Raw genomic sequence first — 25,013 nt, 5'->3', positions numbered from 1 at the left:
GAGGCGGAAGATTTTTCATTTGAATAAAAAGGGAGAAAACAAAAACCACAAATTAACTGAAGTGGTTGACTATTTTTTTTCATATGGAAATGTACAGCAATTCAATGCTTTTTTAGAGGATAAATAAGGATGTTCTCTTTCTATACAGCAGCATCTCCTATTTTACACTGCTCTAAAATGGTCAGTTTCATTGTCTCCTCTGTCATCATGTTATGGGATTACTTAAACACTGAATGACATGTTTACATGATTTATTTCAAGGTAAAATAGTTTATCTTGACTATATGTTGATTGTTATAGTACTTTCCAGCTGTTACTTCTGTGAAGAAAATTGGTACCCTTAGGCAATGTGATGGGTTTTCCATCTCAGATTTGCAAGTAGTCTGATTAAGGCTTTTGGCTTGTCTTTCATGGATAGTTTAGTTCTATTAAATGTTCAGCAGCAGAGAAGACAATCCTTGGCAGCTCTGTGTCGTCTAACCACCAATATAAAGTAGACACAGTGGAGTGGTTTCACCGGTCTCAGCCAACTGGAGGTGGGCGACAGTTAGGGCTCTCCCGTCCCGTGAGAACAGAAACTGTTAACACAGCAATGGCTCCAGCATTGCTGAGTGGCACTAACAGGGGGAGGGGCGGTGTAGTGAGAGGACTCACCTCTCTCTACCCTCCAGTTTCCCTCATCGAGCAAAAAAGCTTTCTCTTGTCTCTTGGTCTGGTGTAATGTGCGTCAGGATCTCTGGAATTCAATTACTGTTCCCTTTTAGCTGCGCCTGTAATCTTCCTGTTCCAGTCATATGCTCTGGGTGCCAGCCAGTGTCACACACTTTTCCCAAAAATTATTTCTTTTATGACCAGCCAGTGAGAGCACAAAACTGTATGCAGTTATAGTACAGCTCTGGATCCATTCAGACCACCATTTTGCCTTAATCTAATTACGTTACATTTGGGGGAATGTCACTATAAACTGTGGGGGTATAACAGTGTACTCTCTAATGACTGTTCAATTAAACAGAGAGCACCCACAAGGCAAAGCGGTCCCAATAAAACTTGCTGAACGCTCCCCAATTGACACCGTCTCTTCTTTAAGTCCCACTTAAGTCTTCAATCAACATTCCATGTTTGTAACAAAGACTTCACAATTGAAAAAACGTCTCCGTCCTGTCCTCTGGAGTGTGAGAATTCTTGAGACCGTCCTCAACAGAAAAGTGAAAGCATAAAACAACATATGTTCATTTTTGTTGACTTTTGTTTCTCAGAAGGAGAGGTGCGAGTCGCATGGCGTTATGACAATGCAAGACCTCAGAGGGGGACTGATCATGGCAGATGGTTGTGTCTAGAAAAGGCCAAATTTTGACACAATAAACTGTTTGCATCCATCCATTTGCATCTTCTCTCCTTCCACTTGTCAATTTCATTTTTTTTTTCCTTTCCCAAGTACTACCTAACCAAACGCTTGAGGAGGCAGAGAAAACGGTAATATGAGCCATCAGTCATGTGGACCAAACATTCTGGCAAACAATGCTGCCTGGATCAGAAAAACGCTCATTTGGGTTGTTTTGGAAAGCAAAGACAAATTATGTATTTTGCCATTAAGTTTGGAGTCTTGCAGGGTGAGCTGCTGTTTCCTAAAAAGTTGGAAGAATTCAGTGAGAAGCGGAGACGGAGCGACTGTGGGCATTGTCATCACCCCTGACAAACATGCAGTTGTGTTTAATTATGAAGTGTTTACTCTGCTGCCCTGTACGTCAATCTCATGGACCCCCAAAAATCTGACACACACTACTGTGGCCCCACGCTATTAACTAGAGTCAACAGAGCAATGATCTGTGCCTGGTGTTCCTGTCTTGTGATAGGTGAGGATCTGCACCCCCACCCCACTGCTCCACCTGCCTCTCCTGTCTACCGGAGTTAATTTATCTGGGTGATAAGCAGGTGGACGAGGGGAGGAGAGGCCCTCAGACTGAGCTGCACTGTCAGACCTGGCAGACTGAGTGACAATGCTAATAGCCCGGTCCCATTAACCTCGCCACACGCTTCACCTTTATCTACCACACAAAAGACTGTTTGTTTGCTTGTTGGATGATAATATTTACCTCGTGATTTGGCAGCCCCAGACATGACAAATATATTTGTGCATTTTGAGAAGGTATTGTGATTCAGGTAAAGAGGGGTGCTACTGAAAGAAGACAGTGCTCTCTACAGCTCCGGTCTGTGATAAGGGGTAATGTTCACGGCCTAATCTTCAACTTAAAAATGAAAGAATATTCTTGTTTCCACTGTCTTACTTTCAAATGAACAGTGTCCATGCCTTCCATTATTCTACCATGCTCTTGGCTTACCATTATACAATACAGTTCAGCGTCATAAAACACTATGTATCTGTGCATTACATTTCTGCATTAAAGCTGTTTATTTTTATCTTGGGCCACGGTCCTATTATGAAGAAGTTTGGTGTTTGTGTATGGTCGAGTCCTGTGGTGAGCTCAGTGATCTGATGCCAGGCAAAAGACTGAGAGATATTGCTTTAATTGGAGAGTTACTGATCCTGCAAGGCATTTGGGTGCCAGACGTTAGCATCAATGCTTCTCGCCGTTTTCTGCTGCGCAATCACAAAAATGATATTGGGGGGACAGCAGGTGATCCATAAAAGCTGTGTTTTAAAGCCTTGTTAATTATTCCTTCAGAAGTCTAATGAACAATGGGGATAAAACCTTGTGCAGGGCAAATCTATTTGTGGGAGAGGAGGAGCCAACTCTCTTTCAGATACAGTACTTCTGAGCCTTTACCCCATCTCATGTGTCAACATGAGTCTGTCATTATTAAGCTCACACACACAAGCTTTGTGCTTTGATCATGCCCCCGAATATGGCTGGTACAATATTTAATAGTCATGTACACTTACAGAGATACGGTGTTTGGATGGAAATGCATGCTCAAAATGGTGTCTTCCATGCATAATGAAGCAGATGTCGAAGATTATATAGTTTGGCACAGAATTTGAATATGCATAGATTATCTCCTATTTGATTTAGCAGCTGGTGTCTGGATGCGGATGTGTACAGTACATCACTTACAAATACTGGGACCTCCACATTCTTGAATTTCACTTCGGTGTAGTTTATCATATTTCCTTGTGTGGAACAGACATCGTATTCTGTCTTTGGCTGGAGAGGGCTTAATACATGGCAGGCCTGCCAGCTCTTTCGCTCCGTAAGAGATATGAGAAGAAGGAGATTAGCTCAGCTACCCATCCATGACCTTGATATTACGATGAAGACGGATAAGAGCTTTCTTCCTCCACCTGCCCAAAGCCTGCAAGGCTGTTTAAACAGCGAGCCAGGGAGTCATCATCCATTCAAAACAAATGTCTTCTACCAGGGTTCAATTTTTCAGCCATTCTCTTTAGTATCCATAGTCAATTAATGATGTCATACACTAGCAGAATGAAACAAATGCACGCTATACACTGGAGCCTCCAGAGAGATGATTATGGAGGGCTTATGAATTTAGGATAGTGGGTGTACCGTAGTATGCATTGCAAGAATTCTTGATTAAAACTTAATTTCACATTGCCAATGTGCCTTCAAAGGTTTCACATAACGGGAGCATTCTACAAAATATTCCTCTGTTTACTAAAACGTTTCACTGTTTACCCTCTCTGTGACAAGGAATTGTTAATTCCTTGCTAACAATGTTATGACATTACTAGAGTGTGCGTTACAGAAAGCACATTATCTGAACCCAAAAAAGACCTTTAGAGCAACTGTTTGAAATAATGAGCAGGGCAGAAGTGATCCGCACTTCATCCTCACCTAACAAAGAGATTAAAAATGCAATGTGGAGCTCAAGCACCCTGCAATTGCTGACTGTACTAAAATAGGCTGGTTAAGTTGCTGTTTCCCTAAGCAGGCACAAACTTTATCTATTCTTCTTCGACCACATCCAAATTAAGATGATGTATCTATGTTTTATGTTTCTAGAATTATTTCCAATTATAGTAACAATACACAATAATATAATGAGAAATAAAATATCTATTGATAATGAATAACACTAAAATGACAATCTCGCATTGTTTCGAGTAAAAAATGCTTTGTTCTGCTAGTGAAAGTCTAAGATAAATATATGACTGTGTACAGTATGTTTTGCATAACCTACTTTTATGCAGAGCTTATACTGTACAACACCAACCTACTACAGTAGCCATTGCATCTTGTAGCGTGGTCTGTTATTGTTGTCACATAATAATGATGTCTTTAAGATACACATTTCCGTTGCTGTGACACTACTTGTCATTTTAGCGCTCAATGGTTATACAGCCTGGATTGCATGTCTACTACTGCCCATTACGGAGTCTCACTAAAAGCACCTGCGATTGTCCATCGCTGGCTCACATGTCATGGAAGAAGTGCTGAGAGGGCATATCTTTCTTTTACCAGAATGCACTGTGTATTAAAGAGATGACATTAGGGCACAATGAGTAAAAAATGTCTCTCTTACACTGAGCCAAAATGCTGATGGGATGTTCACGCTAGACTGACTCTCAGATGCATTTGGCAGACAGCAACTGCTCAGGACATATTTGTTTGTTACTGATGTAGTAGTTAGTTAACAGCTTTTGCTGTATTTTGAAATTTAGTGAATGCCATTAATAAGGAAATCATGTTTTTAATTTATTTTTTCTAGTGCCAGGATACACGTTATAATGATAAAAATGTGAAATCCTAGCTCAGGAAAGAAAAACATTCAGCAAGATATTTGCTCAAAAATTAGGCACAAATTACAGAAACCACAGTGCATGACTGACCATTTAAGGAAGCAATTTGTCATATGAATCAAATTTGTTTCAAAGTCAAATCTATGAAATGTGATTTCTTTTTGACTTTCTTTTTTTTGTTTATACATGTTTCACTACAAGCAGTTGAGATTATAATGATTATGATGGGCATAGCAATCATTGGGAGTTTAGGGTTGCACAACACACCCTACAGTCAGTGAGTTAATGAGTTGAAAAGAAAAGGGGATTTCTATATATAAATTAAGGCCCTTCACACAAGTATACTTACAGTAAGTAAAATAGTTTGAAAGAAGACCGTGCTGTGTCCCTTTCAAGACCTGCTTATTTAAGTCTCTGGATTTGGCTAATAAAGCTGAAAATGCCCTTTGACCATTAAGTGAACTGATCTTATTTTCAGAGAAAGACTGGGGATTCATACAGTATGCAGGCTCAAATGCACTAGAGGCTAAAAAGGAGTTAAAAAAAAAACATATAGGAAGAGAAAAGGGAAAGATGAGAGAGAGGAAAGGGAGGGCAAAAAAGGGGAGTGTTAGCAAAGTAGAGACAGAGGAGAGGTGTAGATGGAAAGCAGGATGTGATGGAAGTGGTGGTGTGCCAAAGTTATCCACTGATCCATGCTGAAACAGATGCATTTGATCACAGCAAATCTCGGGCTTAGAGAATAAATACATAATAAACAAAAATTAATGGAGGCAAGCGCCATGCATGTGTTTCATCGGTCTGTGAGTTACCACTACAGTGACTGGAGCAAGGCAGAGGCATCCATATGGATGCTGCTTAGAGAACAGACTTGTTAACATATCTCCTTCACTGCTCCTAGCAATGCGTTACTGAGATAGAATACATATCGGCCACATTTAATAACAACAATAAGAGTGTATGTGGGAGAATTTTAAGAAACAAAATAATATGATACAGTAAAAAATTTTTAAAAAATTTAAAAAATCTGCCAAGCATGATGTTCATGCCAAATTGGATCAATATCTCTGGGCAACTGTTACTATGTTGTGCACTTAATGTAATGTGCTGTACAGGCTGTATAGAGTAAATACTCAATACCTCATAATGAAACAGTGATATAGAGGGAAATACCCATACATACTGTGCAACGCAAACACTCTAATAATTTGACAATCAGCAGATGTCAAAGGCTTTGTATCATCCGGCAACAACTGATCACGACTAACTCTGCAAGTGTGCTGAGCAGAGCTGTGGAGAGGCAATGAGCAGGACTCAGAGCTTACATCTGAATTCCATGGCTCGCAATTAGAACAACCATTTTTCCCACTAGTGCAGCAGAAAACACGAAGAAGTCAAGGATGATGAATTAGTCTAATGATTCCACAGTAATATCGCTCAGAGACAGAGCTGGAGGAAATTGCTGTTCCCAAGCGGAGGGCCTAAAATTACCCCCTAAGATATGGCTGAACTTTTGCCATTGCATTCTCTGTTGCCGTCATTATTTAGTGAACCCTCTTGCTTGTGTTGGTATCAATGGGATTCTCGCAGCGTCCTATGGCCATCATGGCAACGTTCTCTCATTCCCTCTTTCACCTTCTCTCTCTTTTTTTGCCCTCTCCTGTCTGTGTGATCTCATGCTATAACAAGCACACAAAGCCCAGTGGGATGCTAATGCTCACTGCCACCTACACCCACCCCTCTACCCCCCCTCCCTTTATCTCTCCCTCTCTTTTTCCCCTCTGTCTGCTTGTCACATATGACTGCCCCATCTGAGTCAAGTCTGGGGCGTGATAGAGGAGGTATGTATTATATAGGCAGTCTCAGATGGCTGGCCTCTGCAGTGGAAGAGAAAGGGCAGGGGCAAACATGATAGAAAACACAACACACACTACACACACACACACATACACGTAATGCCATGAAGCCTCAGGGGTGAAGGGCACAGGAGTCAACCCAGCAGTTCAGTGGTGAACGCTAATTAGCGCACAGCTCTGACCTTGACAAGCTATCCTTTCTCCTCCGTCAAGAGGCAGTTGTTGCCACAATGCAACACAGACTGAAAGAAAAGCCTCAGCTGAATGAGATCTATTGATGGCAGGGCGAGCAGTGAAGAGGCAAGGAGACAGGAATAAAAACAACGCCACAACGCTTGATGTACTCCCTCAGCAACTTGCTGTGACTTTGGCTTGTTGCACCCTCATTTGAATGCATTACAAAACCTCAGAATACAAAAACACAAACCTCAATAAATAAGGCCTGTGTGTTTCAGGCTGTGCCAGTCTGCGCTGATCTGGGCCTTTCAGCCCACTCTGCATGATTAACAGAGGGAGCAACATTTTGCTTGAATAAATTAGAAACTCCACTAGCTATCCACTTTTAAAAGAGAGGAAGATACACAACCGATACGTCTTTGTTTGCAGAATCTCCAAAGGCCCTGGTAATTGAATTTTTCACAAAAAATTCCATGTTTATTCCACAACAAAAGAAATTAGATAAAGCACAGGGAAGCAACAAAAAGCAAATGTGGCTGTCACAAAAATAACTCAATGCAAAGCCCCTCAAAGTTAATATATTGAAAACAGTCTTTGACTCTCCTGACGCAGCAATACAGAAATTACTAAAGAACTGTAGGTGCCATGAGGCCCCCTGTCTCCTTCTGATTGGAAAATATCTCAAATCATTTAAAAAAGCATATTGTTTCTGCCTCGTTTTAATATCTACCAGTTTATTATGGAGTGAAATTACCCTTTTGAAACCAAAACCACACCCAAGAAACCCTGCTGAAATCTCATATTACTGTTATAACTATCAATATTTCTATTACCATTATATCTCGTTAACCGGGACAGGGGGTTCAAACTGAGCTAAAGAAAGTGGATGGACCTGTGACTGAACCCATGAGACGTACTTACACTATGTTTATACCAAAAACAGCATTACAAAAAATGTTCGGCCGATGCCACAGGCACTGTTGAGAAGATAAAATATGAACCAGCTCACTTTATTAAATGCCAAAACAAAGCACAGTGGTTTGTACTGGTTTGAGACTTTAAATCTTCTCCTTCATCTTAACGCATGTGAGAAAAACAGTATAATAGCTCAATGCTACACTGTATGGACTACAAGGTATTTCAGATGGTTTACGTGCTTGCAAAGTCTTGACTGGCAAGCACAGTGGATGACACAGGACATTGGAGCCAGATCAAATTTTTGCCAACTATGCGTTTTCTGAATGGCTGCAAAAAATATTGAGATTGTGAAGTTAAATAAAATACTCTCTGCAGGTAAAGTGGTATTCTAAAAACAGACCAGAAATGTTGTTTTTTATTAAGGTTACATTATATTTCAGCATATTGCTATGCTTTCTCAGGTAAAACAATCTATTTTGAGCAATATCTGCAACTATAGTACAATATGGCATAATATTGTTGGTCTGTACTATAGTCTACAATAGAAAACACAGAACCCCTGATGGTACAGTGGCATCACTTGGATTTAAACAGGTGTAAGACCAAGTATGCAGCATGATGCAGGGTGCTTAAATACAGTAGATACTAAATTGTCCGTAATTAATCCGTGTGCCTTTTTCCTGAATACAATCTTGCATTTATGACTTTTTCATAAGGGAGTTTCATGTATAATGGAAGCCGGAGGGAATGGAGAAGAATGTAAATTAGGAGTCGAGCTTGTTAGAAGGCCAGTTTGACTGTTTACATGCCCGACTTGTCCTAGGTCGACCCTAGTTAACAATTCATGGTGGATATTTCTCTATCTTTTAGACGGTACCCGGCACAAAATGCATCTGGAGCCAATAGGTGTTCAGTCTGTCTCTGTGCACTCACTCAACCCCTTTTAAGCTGTCTTTTCCTGTTGTCCTCTTCATCCTCTCCTCCTCCTTCTCTGTCTGCCTTCTTTGGGAGACCTGCGGGTCAAGGTCCCAGTGCCACAGATGTGGAACACTGAGTATTCAGGCCAAAGCTCCCCCCTAAGCGTCAGAACGAGTCAAGTGGCCCAACAAAGAAGACTTTGAAGAACAACAGGCATTTATATGAAGATGAAGCATATGAAACGTAAGGCTGATCAGTTAAATAGTAACCAAAATACCAACTTTATGATTCCCTGACTGACATAATTTGTGTTATATCAATAGGTTGAATAAATGTTATGTTTTAAAAAGAATGCCCACCTGCAGTTTTAAGTGATGTAATTAAAAATAGGAGCCAATTGAAGACAAAATGACTAAAGTGTTGAAAGAAACACAGCCATCCACAGTTGGAACAGAAATGGGCTCAATTTGGCTTCAATACAGGAAAAAGAAACTAAAATAAAGTCAGCTTCTTTGGGAGCGCTCAATGCAGAGCGTGTGGGAGAGAAAGATATGCTGGACGTTAAACATTAAATTGTAAATGTATGATTTTTCAGTATGACCTACAGTTTTCCAGAAAATAAATGCTACAGCTCTTCAATAACCAAGCGAAGTACGCAGTCTTTTACACAAACATTAAAATAATGTCACTCGAAAAGATCTAGCTAATAAGATAATGAGACAACAGAAGTCATAAAAGTGTTATTAAAATCTATTTATAATACTTATTTTGACATTTGCATGAAACTTTTAATTCAAGCAAATACCTAAAAGTCTTCTTAACTACCGTATATTGTAAATAAATGAGTCATAATCCAGTGACTGTGACAGTCATTTTCTGTTCATTTTTGAGTGCAGATAACTAATAAGATCTCTGCTGCGAGGACAGAGAATTTTGTGCACAGGTGTATTTAATAAGGGATCATTTGATTAATCGTTACAGAGGTGAATATGACAATTACTAGGAATATTTTGCCCTAGATGAACATACGGCATGCAGTCTGAATATCGTTATGTCAAAAAGGATCTTCAGAAAATGACAAAATGACATCAAATGCGTGTTAAGTAACCATTAAGCACACAACTTTACGAGCTTAAGTGCTTCATGATAAACCCCTCTACAAGAAAAGTTAAAATCTAGAGTTAAAACTATTGTCCTTTGCAGTTAATGGGTGACTGTGTAGAGAGTGTTGTGAATTTGAAGTGTGTTGTGTGAGTAGGCAGCCATAAGGGAACTGAGCCATGTCTGTGTGCTCAGCAGAGTACATCAGGCCTAAGAGGGACATCAAAGAGTGACGACAGCGGATTATGATGAGCATGAGGTGAGTGTGTGTGTGTGTGTGTAGGTGTTGGGGTCACTCTCCAGTCACAGGGTTAATGACTACTGGGATGGCAGAGGCCATTTCACTCTCCTGCTGGCCCTCCATAGCATGGCATTTCCCTGTCAGTAGAGCAGACTCTGGAAAGGGGGTGTTCAGTCCAACAGATAATGGGTATGAACACAGGAGTAAAATTTATCATGCATATTAAAACACAAGGCTGGCCTCAGAATATACAGAGTGCATAAAAGGATGCACAGATTGCAGTGGGAAAACAAAAAGAGGGGAAGAAACCATAAAGAGAGGAAAGCCCGGGCCCCAGCCAGCCCTCCCTCAGCTGGGAGATAAAGATGACTGATATGTGCTCCACTTCCAGCCCAATCTCTTTAATGTTTAGAGAAGCCAAGGATAGGAGCTAAGAGAAAGGAGAGGGAATTGGGCAAAAGATACAGCAACTATTTCTCCCTCGACCAAGTTTATCTCAGTTGAATTGCAGACATTCTCTACTCTCTTCATCGCTTTACCCCGCCTCGCCTCCATGTCTCCTCCTATATCTCTGACTAACACTCTCATGTTTATGGTGGCAGACAAACACCGACATCGGGTCCCTGGGCAGATGTGCTTCCCAGTGTTCCACACAGAAATGGATTGTTCAAATGCTGAATAATTACCATGATAATCATCTCCATCCCACAAGGGTCTAAAAATGCATACCTGACATCTGACATTTGGTACCCATGGCTCCTCTCTCAATCTGCATAATCACATTCCTATCTAATTTCCATGCATATGTTTGGGGGAAAAAACTAAGGTTGAATCTTTTATAGCATTGTGGTGTGGGCTTGGTACTGTAGGAATAAGATAGCACAACAAAGTGTATGCACATCCTGTAGTGGTGATACATCCTTCGTGCTGTACAGAACACCAAAGGTATGAACGATTGTGACCCTCAAGGCATTGTACAACACTCTACTTGTCACCTTTGATGTGCGAAGCCCGTAGTATTACCCATGAAGGGGCACTGAGACTGTCAGTAATTGCTTCCCAGTACTGGCTGTTCATAGACTTGACTGGGATAGTACTGGAAAACAATTATTTTCATGTTCAAAAGACCCACAAAGCAAACAGGTATAGCAATGGCCAACATAGCAGCTTCTTTTTTGAAAGGACAAACATTTTCATTACTATAGATAATTTTTTTGGTCCGTTATTACGTTGAAAAAATATGTTTATGGTTCAAGGCAGCCCATAAACATTAAGACAATTAAAGGTTTTTCATTCTGGCTTTGAAATGAAACAATGACTATGATGTTACGGTGCTGTTTGAAGGTGTTTACATCCATTTTGGCTGCACTTTTGAATTTTGACTGAGAGAATGTGTGAATTTTTGTCTTTACATGTATAAAATGATTGAAAAAAACTACATAGTTTTATTTCTGTACTTTGTTTTTATTTTATGTTTTATTATTAGTGTGTATGAAATGTGCTATATAAATAAAGCTGCCTTGCCTTATCTAATTGTGTTTAAAACTACAACCTATCATACCAGACTACGAGTATAAAATATGCCTGCTATATTGCAATGGACCGATTTCTTAAGACACAGGTAGAGAGAGAAAGAAAGAAAGCAAGAAAGAAAGGAAAAAAAGGAAAAAAAGAAAGAGAAAGAAAAAGAAAAAGAAAAAGAAAAAGAAAAAGAAAGAAAGAGATAACAATGAATCAATTTCACTGTTACAATACATTATCAACTGTTACACAAAATTTTCTGCATTAGGTTCAGAATTTGGTTATTATTACATTAATTATGCATGTTAGTATATTATGTAATTGATGTATTATGATGCATTCCTATAACATTAATTTCACTGCGTATAAATTCGACATACATGGCAATAGCAATTAAATGTTAATGGCATGACAGGTAATAATTAACAATCCGCACTAACACCTGAATAGATCTAGATGCAGTTTAAAAAAAAAAAAAAAAAAAGCATATGTATGCCTTTCTATAAAAGGGTTTCTTTTGAATGAAGGCAATCTAAGTCAAACAGTCCTACGTCAAAGAAGCACCACTCCAGTCTGGAGATTTTTATTAACATTATAATGGAAGGAATAAGGCCATGTCAGCAGCAACACTCACTGTCTTGGGTATTGTGGCTGTGCATAAAGAGCAGTTTGTATTCAATGTTCAAGTAGGCAGTGAAATATAATATCTAATAAAAAACACATAAAAACTCTTTTATATCAGTGTTTATCTCTAGTTTGAACACTGAATCAGCTTACATGGTATCTGCCACACTGAGACTACTATATATCAATTACATCAGTATGTTGCTGTGATGCATACTAAGCTCTTTTTTTTCCTTTTTCACACTTTTAATACATTTATAGGATATTAGGAGATAACAAGTTGGAAATGGTGAGAAGTGATTAGGCAGAGCACTTGACAGACATGAGAGACGCATTTAGTCCCTGTTTAGCACTTGTACAGTATGCCTCAGTCTGAAGGTAGTAGAGCAAGCAGGGGCTTCCTCTCCCCCGTCTCCACTTTCCTCACCACAACACATGGCCCACTCACATATTAACAGCTCTGCAGAGCAGCTTGGCTTCAGCGTGAGCTCCAATCCCTCTCACTCTGAATCACGCTGTGATGGGACAGCGGTCCAGCCTCTCATATTTCCTCAAAAGCACAGTCACTGATACAAAGCTTGACTGGCAGCCAGATCCATCTCTGTAGCTTTTTGTTGCCTCCACCTGAGAGAAAAGCCCTTAGACTGTGATGGCAACTCGTTTCCCTGAAAGCGTATTGTGGGTTTTATGACAGAGTGGCTCAAGCGAAGTGTCACCCCACATAGGATCATCTGATTTGGTCTACCATCGGGTGCCTGTGTTTCATGTATCACACACTGCAGACCCAACAATGCAGGCCCTCCCCACGCCTCTCCCTCCTTTTGTTTCTCATTATTGAGCTAAATGGAATTAAGAGCTTTTCTATTGGGATCCTTTTTTTTCTGCACTCGCCCTTTTGAACAACCTGAGGGGGATTTTAACATGCTATTACCCTTTGACACAGTGCCGGTATTGGAAGTAGGAGAGTTGTGAGGTATTTAGTCGGGGCTCCAGACAGTGAAATGGAAGGCAGGAAAAGCCCTGTGCTCTCCTGCGAGAAGAGATGGAGAGGGCGCCTGGGGGCAGCAGGGGTGGAAGGCCCCAGCCTGGGCCCTGTCCACTGCAACCTGCCAGACACAGCCTGAATCCCATTTATTCCTGGTGACCTTAAATAAAATGCTGGCTACCCCTGTGGGCCCCATGTGAGGCCAAAACCAAATGGGCTGTGTTCTCCACTCTTTCTACCCCACTGCTAGAGAAAATGAGTTTTATCTGTGGGGGAACTCGGGGCCATGTGACTAAATGCCCCCTTCCCTGCATGACTTTCCCCACAAACTCCATTCCGCAGTTAATCTGCAAAGCTGTCGCCTTTTAATTACTGGCTTTCGGTATTGGAGTGCTCCACTGTGGAGACCTTTTGATTCATTTTGCAAAGTTTTAGCACATATATTACTAGGACAGCTGGACATATTAAAAGTCCTCAACATACAAATCACACACATCCAGAGGTGAAATGGGGGCTGTCAGACAAATGTGTCAGTTAATTACAGAAAAAGAAGCTATAAAATAATTATGTCATCCTCGTTGATTAAGTTAGGTTGTCAAAGCAACGGGTGGTGAAAGTATTAGAGAGGTGAGAAATTGGTAGATGAAGCTCAGTGTGTGTCTTTCTGTGTCTGTCAAGGACTCAAGTCTGACAATACAGTGTATCACAGAGTCACACTTTAATAATCAAAACCAGTTAAAACTGGTATCTGCAATGTTTTACTTAATAAATAATTTAATTCAAAACATAGCCAGTGGACTGGAAGCAACAATTTCACACCATGTTTGTATTTTCATAAATCGAAATCAAGCATAAGCTCAGTTGCATCACACTTCGCTAGCTGACACATTTGCCATGCTTTGCATTGGTTGAGTCAAACAAACAGCAGGTGTCCGCAGCTCTCTACAACCACTCAACAGCATTGCTTTAGTTTGCTTGTCGCTGCCAACTACGTGAAGAAATGTACATATTTCACCTTTAATTCATTTTTTCTTAATAATTTATTGGTTGGTTCATTTATATGCAGTGCAGATTACTATTTGTTTTTTCATCTTTTCCCTGAGATTTTCAAAATATATGAAATCTCCTGTCCAAGCTAAGAAATATGCCTATCAAGGGCACCTTTTTGTCACATGAACCCACGCATGGTAAGCTGCTGGGGGTGTTCAAGTGCCCACTGTATGTCCATGCAGAGCCAAAGTCTGCATGAGCAACTCTAATTAAAGTGGAGTTAATCACAAATAGCTGGATAGGGCCACAATTGAGGCATATGTTAAGAATGAATTACTAATTAGAGCGGCAAGCAGTGAGACAACTCCCAGACTGCTTGAGAAGTCTCGGCACGTTACTAATATATGAAAAGGTATAAACAAACAGCAATCTGGTTGTTTAGCTCCTCCATCCCACTTACAAGGATCCAATTATGGCAGATCCCTGGAGCCGCCAATACAATCAGGCAAGAGTGAGTCGGCGTTATGATTAACTGTGAAGGCCACATACTCTCTATGGCTGCTCCAGCCAGCCAGCAGGCCTCCTCTGACAGGGGCGGTTATGTGGCTCTCCGAGCCCCAGGGCTCCACTGCCAGAACAGGCCATCGGAGAACCCAACACAACAGAACACAACAAAACACAGCCCAGGCCTCAGATACTGCATTCAGACTGTGTTGTAATATGTACAAGCTAATTCACTGGATGGTTTGCTTTTATAGGGTGCCCCATAGGGTGGTGTGGTATAACACACAATTAACACAGCAAATTCATTGAACAATACTTATGGCACTGATGTGTTTGGGGTACACACCTGTTCCTCTTTGTGCACCTTATAACTTAAAACCAGAAGGCCTATAAATTTGATACTGGAATAGTTTTGTCTTTTGCTCCAGAAAGACTAAATGTATCTGAAGCTTTTCACTGGCTCACAATCAGAATAATAAAAATGCAGCTAATCCTTTCTGACGCTGATGCATTTTGTCATGTGAGCTGGGAGGTTTTTTCCGACCCCATCCTGCGAACACCAAAAGCACAGGTAGCATCTGTAAGCAGAGGAACTGTTGAACAGGATAATTCTATATCAAACCCTCTCCAGTGCAGCCTGCATCCATACATCCAACTGTTCCTTTCACCACACTTTCAGCAGGAATATCAGTGTGCAGCCGAGAGGTAAGCTGGGCGATGGATGAAATGTGCTTTTTTGCCATTTATCATTCAGTGCTGGAGGTCGTGTACAGTTAGCCATCTGGATCCTGGGAAATGTAAAACATTCTTCCTGATACCAGACTGTAAGGAGCAGTTGAGCCAGAGAAAGAAGCAAACATATCCCTTTGCACATACGGCTTTGCCACAGATGTAATAAATAAAATAAATATAGAGGAAATGATCTTAAAGGGGATTTTTATAGTTAATGTTTTTTTTGTGATTTTTCTCTTATTTCTATAATGTTATGACGTAGGATATCTGTGTTAAAGATGGTCAAATGTCACAACATGAAGTAAAATTTATGTAAAATTGCTCCCCGCAAGTCAAAACTTCAGCATTTCAATTGCAATGTTACTCCTACGTCCTCCTCATGGTGACATCAGATTGCTCATCATCATGCAAATCATGCAAAGATATACCAGTTGAGCCTCAGAAATGTGCATGATACACCCCCTTCAATTGTTTCTCTGCGACAGGCTTCTGTCAATCATATGATCTTAGTTCAATTTTAAGATATTTAAATGTTCCTGCTTCTCTTTTTCTCCCCACAGGCAATGTGTGCTACACTTTTGTAAACTCAAAGCAGAGAGGGGATCACTCAGATCATCGGCAGTCATCTGGCACTAACAAGAAAGACACCTACAGACACGCCACTGGAGGTAAACAGCATGATACAGTCAGTCCTGCACAGACACAAATGTACACACACACACTAACAGGGCACTCTGCAGGTGGAAAGCAGCGTGATCGAGCCTTAACTTTAACCTGTGGGGGGCTGCCTATGATACTCACAACAACACAGCTCACCTTTGATGCCTTTGTTCCTTTTACTCTAAATTCCACGAAGGCCTAGTGTTAAAAAAAGACCTACCACTCCACTTCAGTTAGAGAGGCTGATTGGTACCAGTCCATATTCCTGCAGGAAGCTCGACCCTAAGCGGAGTCCAAATTTTCAATCCTTGATCCAATCTGGATCTTCCTCCTGATCAGCTTCCCATTTGTTCTCAGTCATAATGTGGCTGAGTGGTGTGTATATGTGTGTGTCTATGTATGTGTGTGCATTAGTGTGTGTTTTAAAGTACACTGTTAGTACGGCAGCGCTGGCCAGGCAAGTCTCCGCTCCATTCCCTAATGATTAATATGCGGTCTTATGGTGGAGCTGCAGGCACATGGGGGAGGTCGAGACTGGAGATTTGTCTGTGGTTTAATTAGTGCAGTCCTGGCAAATTCTCCATCCATAATTATGGCCAGGGTTCATTCTGACCTTTCCGATATTTTCTGCATGTTTGGCTTTTATCTGATCATGTTTTATTCAGAATCTTTGTTGTGTACATTCTGCTCAGCCACTGTCTCCGCTACTGCACAAAAAAAAAACACTTTAGAGGATGGTCAAACAGCACTTCTATCCTTTATCATTTCCCTTTGATTCTTTTTCTGTCCCCTCTCTCAGAAATTACAAGGTTCCTCCATGAAGCACTGGGGCCAACGTGGCACTGGCGGAGAAGCTTGTCCAGAAGGCAGGCATCCATATTTATAAACATGTCATTCTGTTTGCTTTCATAAAATTCAATTTTGCACAGATGATGGAAAAAAACACTCTAACAACATGTGAATAGCTGGCCAATGTCCCCATCAGCCACCGGACAGAAAAAAAACAGCATTTTTCCTCCGGGGTGTTCCTTTTGACATCAGAAAGGAGGCAAGAGGCAGAGTGAGTAAAATGTATATTTCAGCTGGAATAGGATAGAAAAAATCATTTGAGGAAAAATCATGCTGAGTTAAAAGCTTGCGCATCAGTAATCTATAAAAAAAACCATGCATAATAACTGGCTTATTAGGAGATTAATTATGGCAAAGCATGATCCGTATGTTGGAAATCCTTGCACATACATGTTCCATGGCATCATTGTCAATTATCAAAATGCATAGCCAACAAAAAAAAGAAAGAGAAAGAAACTCCAGATGGAAATGTGGCACCAAAACCTGTCACGCTGTACTTCATAAGCTGTGTTGCTCCGCAGACATACACAAATGTAAGCTGCATAAACTAGACATCATAAAGAATTGCAACATGAGTCTCTATGCATTCACACAAACACAGCACAGCACATATAAGAGCAGAGGCAGCACTGGGGGATTTGGGCTGCCAGGGTCCCTGTAGGGAAGCGATGGTTTCCTGTTTGCAAGCCTTTCTTTAGTGAAAATACTTAAAACGGACCAAACGAGAGCAGTGCTTATCCAGCAAAATTGCTGCTAGATGGAGCAGAAAGTGCACAAATTTTCTATGACACCCCAGTAATGAGGTTTTATATTGACCCAGGCACAGTGAGTGGAAGGGCTCGCTGCTCCTCTTCTCCTAAACTCAGTCAGCTCTCCTCAACCTCTATTTGGGGCCCCACTACAAAAAAGCAGTATGGGCTCAGACAGGTAGCAGAGCGAAAACACACAGAAGTAAACGAGGGGCACTCATCAAGTATTCATAAAGCTCCATTATATTGCTGTTTTTTCCTTAAACTGTGTGAAAATAAATCATATTCTTTTTTGCACAGCAGGAACATATTTTCTCACCCATCACATCAGACTTGTTTTGGCATTAAACTGAACTTGCTTTTTCACCATGTCATATTGAAAATGTAAGAGTAGTACAGTAGCAGTTTTTTGTCCATATACACAGGTCTCCACAATATCATATAAACCCATTCATGTATGTGGTGTTTTTTTTTTTGCAATTTCACTTTGATATAAAGTATTTAGTATGGCTTTAAATGAGTAAGGAAATACAACTTAAGGCACAATGAGATGCACACTATTCTGCACAGGTCAAACAGTGTGTATTACTTAATTAATTTATTACGGTAACTCTCCTGAGACAACACCATGATCTAAAAAGTAGATTGAACCTAGGGTGCTTTTCTGCACTAATTTTCTCTTTTCAATTTCTCCTTTTCTACACAGTGAAATCATTGGAAGAGGATTTAGCTTCACAAAAAACTATTTTATTGTATTACTTGCACACATTACCATCTTCTAAAATAACAAAAACCCATTAGCTACAGACAGGAATTTCTATATAAATTAACTAACTGTCTGCCCTTGAAAGCATTGTTTGGGTTTCTTTTTTTATAAGCATGTTTTGGGTCCTGAATTTAGCTACTGAGACCAGAGAAGGACAGTTTTCTCCTCAGAGAAGCCAGCCTAGACGCTCCTCCTCGCCTATTAAACTGTCTACTGATTTTAATGGAGATGAGAGAAGCTGATGTGATTGGCCATTAGTTAAGCCTGCACCAACTCCACCCGCTGAAACCGTATTCTTCAATAACCTGCTGATATATATTGTATTAAAATATTAAATCTGTACCTTCTTCTTTTTCAGTTTGCGGTGCATCAGCATTGCATTTGTGCCCTCAGTAAAAATGTATTGGTCACACCCACATGGGTTTGTACTCTAAGAAATTAGAGACATAAGTTTAACTAATTTAAAAGACTACATAGACATAATGTAGCAGTTCATCTTGCAATGGTTTAAAAAAGAAATAAATTCTAAGCATATTTTGCTATATTTCTCTCTCTCATTCAATGTGTTAAACTTTTATTACTCGCTGGTAAGACTGCTTTTAAATGAAAAATTGTGTGAATGAATTGACCATAATTGTTGGCTTTTATACAAAACTATACAAACAGAAGTGCAAATGCTTTGATAACAGTGCATGCTTTCCGTTTGATCAGAATCTCCCTGGAGACATCTCCCTCCCAGAATCCTATGTGCCTCAGGCATTGGACCATGATGCACGGCTCTATATCCTGAAGCAGGAGCAACTAAAGGTCAGCGCTGGATGCTTGTGAAAACGAAGCAAGCCGCTGATCTCTGAACAGTTATTGTATTCATACAGTAGCATATGTTCCATCTAGCATCCGGGCCTAACGCTGACAGAATGAGGGAAGCAAAATGCGAACACCAAAAACAAGCTCTGTGGTTTCTGAGATAAAAGTAAGGCTGAATATTGGTGTCTTGTGGGCAACACATGCCTGACTCTCTCATTAGCAATATTTTTGTATGTCCATCAGGACAGCATGCACCAAGCTATTTTAAGCAAATGCATCACCAGTGGGTTTTTGCAAAGTCCGCAGTCCTCTGATGAATTAAAAATGTATGCTTGGATGGAAATACTTTCGGTATATATCATAATTATTACCTTAAAGGGAAATCATTATCTTTCTAAAGAATTTTAATAGTTCAGTAAAAGTGGTATCTGCCTTACAAACTTCTACCCACTGCATCTTAGGCCATTTAGCCCTGTTTTCGGTATAATCTGTCTGAGGTGCCAAGATTCAGTCGGTGCTTTCTGACAAACATAAGCCTTAAAGGCCACTCACAATGCATTAAGAATGTTTTCTTTTTGACAGACATCAAAATGTGACCTTTAAATGATTCTTGTTATCAAGGAAGCTGAACAAGAAAATCAATAGGATGCAGCTGGAGAGGAGGGATTAATGCAGGGCAAATTGATCATTCCATTTCATTTCATCTTGATTTGATGTGCCAGCCATACACACCTAATCTGACCACAAACTGCTTTTAACACTTCACAGGAGAATCCTTTGAGCAGGAAAATACAACAAGCTCAGCTTCTCAGTTACAAAAACGATAGAGCAGGAGCATGAGCCTTTACTGACAGTTAACCTTAATAATAAAGAGACAGTTTTTTTTCTTTCTTTTCATTTCATCCCTTCACTGTGCTTTTTATATTGGTGTCAGTGCTGTTGCCTCTATTCACCACAGGGAATACATGATGGCAAAGCTCACTGTCTATTTCACACAGTTTATGGGTCCATCAAACTGCAAAAACAAATACATTAATCATCAGAACACACTGATTGATCATTAATTATTGTACCTCACTGTTGATGTCACACGTTGTTGAATTCTTTCAAAGATAATCAGAGCACTTTGGCGGAACTTTATTAAACAAACTGTTCATTTACAAAGTCGTGTCTGGATGCGCAGGCACCGAGTCAGAGAGATAAAAGACAATATTTTCTTTTAAAGAATCTTTCAGTAAATATTAAAAGGGATATCTGCCATAGAAGAACTGCAGTGTTTTCCTGTGTCACTTCCCGCGCGCAGCCGAGATTGGGAGCATATTACCGCTGAAATGCCAGAGCTCGACTGATAACTGCGATAACAAAGATAGCAAATCTGGGAAATGAAAAATGGCACTTCTCTCCTACAAGGAGATACATCAGTGTTTATTAAATCAATGCCAGACAGAGGAATCTGAAGGTAAAATAATGAACCACTTATAAATGATCTTTGCTTCGCTGGGCCTTACCTGATCAGGGTGTTCAGGGACCACCAATGCGAGGCATATTAGGAGAGGTCTATTAATCCTAGTGCTTCTCATAGCTGACTATAAAATGGGTGAGTCCTCTGTGACTTACTAGGCACATCCTTTTTAATTTTTCAGTGTTTAAAAAAAAAAAAAAAGTCAGCCGCACAGCTCTCATTGATTGGGTGTGAAAGTTTGGGTTGTGTGTGTATTTCTGCTGTAGCATGGATATTTCATTATGGTGCTCTGGGACACACATTACGCAGCTCTGCTACCTTTCGCACGGCATCCATGGCAACTAGGGAGGCCGCTCTCCCCGCAGAAATGTGCTTTTAATTGAGTGACATCTAATCAGGCAGTGAAATACAGCAGTAGAGTTAACAAAACAGGTCAACAGGGGACAAGGACTACCAGCTGCAATCGCTGTCACAACACATTGCTTAGTAGTAGTGTTGACCAACCCATATTAGTCTAGTTTTAATGAACAAAATTACAGGGTTGGAGGTATTCTTCACAAGATCCATGGGTGAATGTGTGATTGGATATGATGAGCTCTTCTTAAGATTACACCAGCTTGGGGAGGAGGCATGTCTTTGATGTGCTGAAATTACTGGAGCTGAGAGGTCTCACAAGCTACGCCTTAACACATATTAAACAGGCTCTAAAGGATGAATTTTTCACCGTCATCTGTTTTTTTCTTTTTTCTTTTAGCTTGTTGCATGGTGTGCCAGGCTTGGCTGTCTGCTATTTTCTTCCTCAAACATGGATTGTGGTTTTAACTGAAATAGCATTTCTTCCTCATTATCAGATGTTGAATCAGTGCACAGAGGGACACCATCAACTCCCCTCGACCTAAAATCATCTGGGCTGACAGCACTCTGTAGTGACATACATAGATAGAGGGGGTAAAGGCATAGTCTCCGTAAATCTTCTGCCTGCGCTTTGGGGAATCATTGGAATTCATGATCTTTTCTCAGTATGCTAACAATAATCTTCTGCTCGCTCCGTCTCGCACATCACCAGGCATAGCAAACACTTGTCTTCACTGACTCTCAGGCAGCTTCGGCTTCTCCTCGCCATGCAAATTTCAGGGCCGTGTCCCTCTTTGTATTACAACTATGTCCTCAACCTTTTTCAGTCACTACCTTTCACACAGCTTGATGATGAATTCAATGCTCATAAGCAGCAAGCTTGACACACGCCTTCATTCTCAGATGATTTTATGTTGATACGTCCTTTAGCTGCAAACTATTTGCCCCCACCTCCTTGCTTTAGATCACAATAAGACACATTTTAAAGCTCTCTAAGCAAATATTCCACTCCAGGAGCAACTTTGCCCTCACTACAAAAAAAAAGTGTAAGATGCTTTTGTTAAGCAGTGTATAACAAATGTTTCTGCAGTAAAATCTGCTGGATAAATATTTTGCAACCCGAGTACAAAATGTGTCTGTGTTTGTATATTTCACTATGTGCAGAATTGCAAATAGGACTCTTAATTGGAAGCACCTTAGATGGATTCTAGTAAGAGCTGAGTTTCAGCCTTTAGTTCATGCTTTACTAGCAACTGCACTGTTGTCATATGATACTGATGACAGCAGTGAACTTGTATTCTAAGGAGGTTTTGTTTCATGTCTATTTGACTGTGTAAGACTAATGAAAAAGGAACACATTCATCATATTGATGCCATATGTTTTATGTATTTTATTACGTTTTAAGTATCTTGTATTGGAGTCTATGTGCGTTCTGTGTTCTCTCCAAGCAAGACAAATTTCCCTTCAGGCACGATGAAGTTAAAGCTGAAGCTGAAGTAAACATTAGGACAACAGATGGTTCTGATATAGTAAATACGCGCCACACCACTAAAAGAGGTGCTGAATTTGTTATGAGTACCAGTGAAGGCAAATAAAGATATAACCATACGCTTAGTCCCATAAATTAATTGATAACATTTTAATTGCTCTTTGTGAAGGTGTTTTATTTCACACATGCCAGGCATTTACTAAATATAGCTGTAAAGTTATGACATGTCGAAAAAAAAGAGACTGACAGACTTGAGCAGGTTGAAGCATAATGAAAATTGTGTGCAATACCGTATCTTCATATTTCTTCATTAACATTAGGACAATAATAAGGTGACTAGTTTGTGATAGCAATCACATTTTAAAATGTTTCTTGGGCGGTGCGTCTTATCATACTCGAGAGGTAATACAGAACCATTTCATCCGTCTCACCCCCAGCGCAAAGCTTTGATGCTGTCGACAAAGTGGGAGACGACAACCAATTAAACGAAAATCAGTCAAACAACCGGGGGTCAGATCTCAAGATGCTCCCAATCACTCATAATTTCCTGTTGTTATGCTGCATTTCCACGGCTCCTGATTGGAGTCTGATAAGTCCGTGTGTACAATGGTCAACATATCCGATATATATTCAACTGTGTCTCATAGAAAATAAACCTGGTGACGACGGCTACACCGCTAACACACTCTACTTATCCATCTTGTCTTTGAATAAGGCAGGTGGCCCTCAGAGCTTGTATGTTACCTTAAACAAACAAGGGCAGAGGTAACAAGAGGTGCAGCACCTTCAATAATACCTTTGCCCACAGCATTGCTCAGGGTGCTTGTTATTAGGAATGCAAAGGCTAGGAGATGATAGGAATGGTATGCGTGGGGTCTGGCGGGACAAGGCAGTAGTCCTGATAGTGTTTCTGTGCACGTCCTCCTCTGTTAGTCATTACTGTGTGCAGACGAGGGGTGATGTTTACTCTGCTGAGACAAGCAAGTCTACTGCTCCGGGTTGCAACCTTGTGACTCCTTTCTCTCTCCTGCTGCCAGCTCTCCTAACGTCTAGCCCTGGCCCTGCCACTCCATGGGCTCACTGTTCTACAGCTGCTGAATGTCTACCGTCTACCAGGACCAGGTTTTTTGGAATAAATCTGGTAACAAAAAAAAAAAAAGGATGATGCATTTCTGTGCACTCTGTCTGCCTGGTGGGTGTTCGGTTTATATTTCAGGAAATAATAGCATAATACACACAAGGGATGTGATACTGCAATACAGTGCTGTGCCATATTTCCTCCCTCTGTCTTCAGTTTCCTTGTGTTGTCACTTTCAAACATTACCCCAGCCCACACACACACACACACACACACACACACACACACACACACACACACACGAGAAAACGAGAGAGGAAGAGAGCAATGGTGACAGAGACTTACTGCAGTACACAATGTATGAAATAGGGAGTTGAAATCCTTGGTAATAGGAAAAAATCAATGGAAATACGGTTGGATGGTTTATCATATAAAGATGATGAAAAGAAATGAGAGGATATAAAAAAGAAATTATAGGTGTTAGCAAACAAAACTGACAATGTATTTGTGTAAGGCTAATGGCTCAAGGACAGTGGAAGTAATAAAGCACAAAGATAGACAAGTAAGAAATAAAAGGACACCACTAAACGAACAGAATGCAACAATTATAATGTTATAAAGTGAATTATAACAGTCAAAAAAAGGGAGGGAAAATAAGGCGGAGGAAACAAAAGCAAATTGAACAAAACAGTTGTGATAGATAATGGCAGTGATTATGATAATCATAATGGCAAAAGGGTCAAATCAATCATAATGCACCAAATAAAAAATGAAATGATTACCAAGCTTATGCAGAAGGTCAGGGGTCAGAGGTCAAGTTCAATATAAACACGGAAACCATTATGGCGTCTGCCTGGATGTCTCTGGAAGAAATAAACAGGGAGTTGATGTAAGTACACTTCACTGTAAGTGCTGTTTAAGTCCTACAGCTACTTGACAATATGTAGCACTCAAATATTAATGTGACACAATGCTGTAGTAAGCACTGATTCACAGCAGCGAACAAACCAGAGAAGCTCAGTTTCCTTAAGTGGTGGTGGACTATTTCAGGGTTTAGTGAATCATAGACACACTTATTCCAGCCCTTTAAAACAATAGAAGGCATCTTTTTTATCATCCAGTAACAGCACAGAGACCATAAATTAAGCGTTTGCTCATTTCAAAACCTCTCAGCAAAATTAGGTAGACTAAGCAAGACACCAATGCAATGCTAACACATCACTCACGCTTTATGTTTCACGCTTTCATGCCCGCCCCTACACCTACACACAAAGCAAATTCTAAGCGTACAAACAGTGTAGACACTAGTAAGACAAAGAGCGTGTTTGATTTTTTTTTGCTCAACCCAAAAAAAAAAGAAAAAGAAAAGAATCTATAGTAGCCTAGAAAACAGTCTGTGAGGCTCCAGTACACTGAAGACAACAAAAGCATTACTCTTTGCCAAATAAAGAAAAAGTACACAAATGGCTGTGCAGTCGAAGCAGAAAGTATTCATCTATTTAAGTCTGCACATT

Source organism: Scomber scombrus, chromosome 10 (genome assembly GCF_963691925.1).
Source record: "Scomber scombrus chromosome 10, fScoSco1.1, whole genome shotgun sequence".
Taxonomy (NCBI): domain Eukaryota; kingdom Metazoa; phylum Chordata; class Actinopteri; order Scombriformes; family Scombridae; genus Scomber; species Scomber scombrus.
This window is presented reverse-complemented; position numbering follows the sequence as displayed.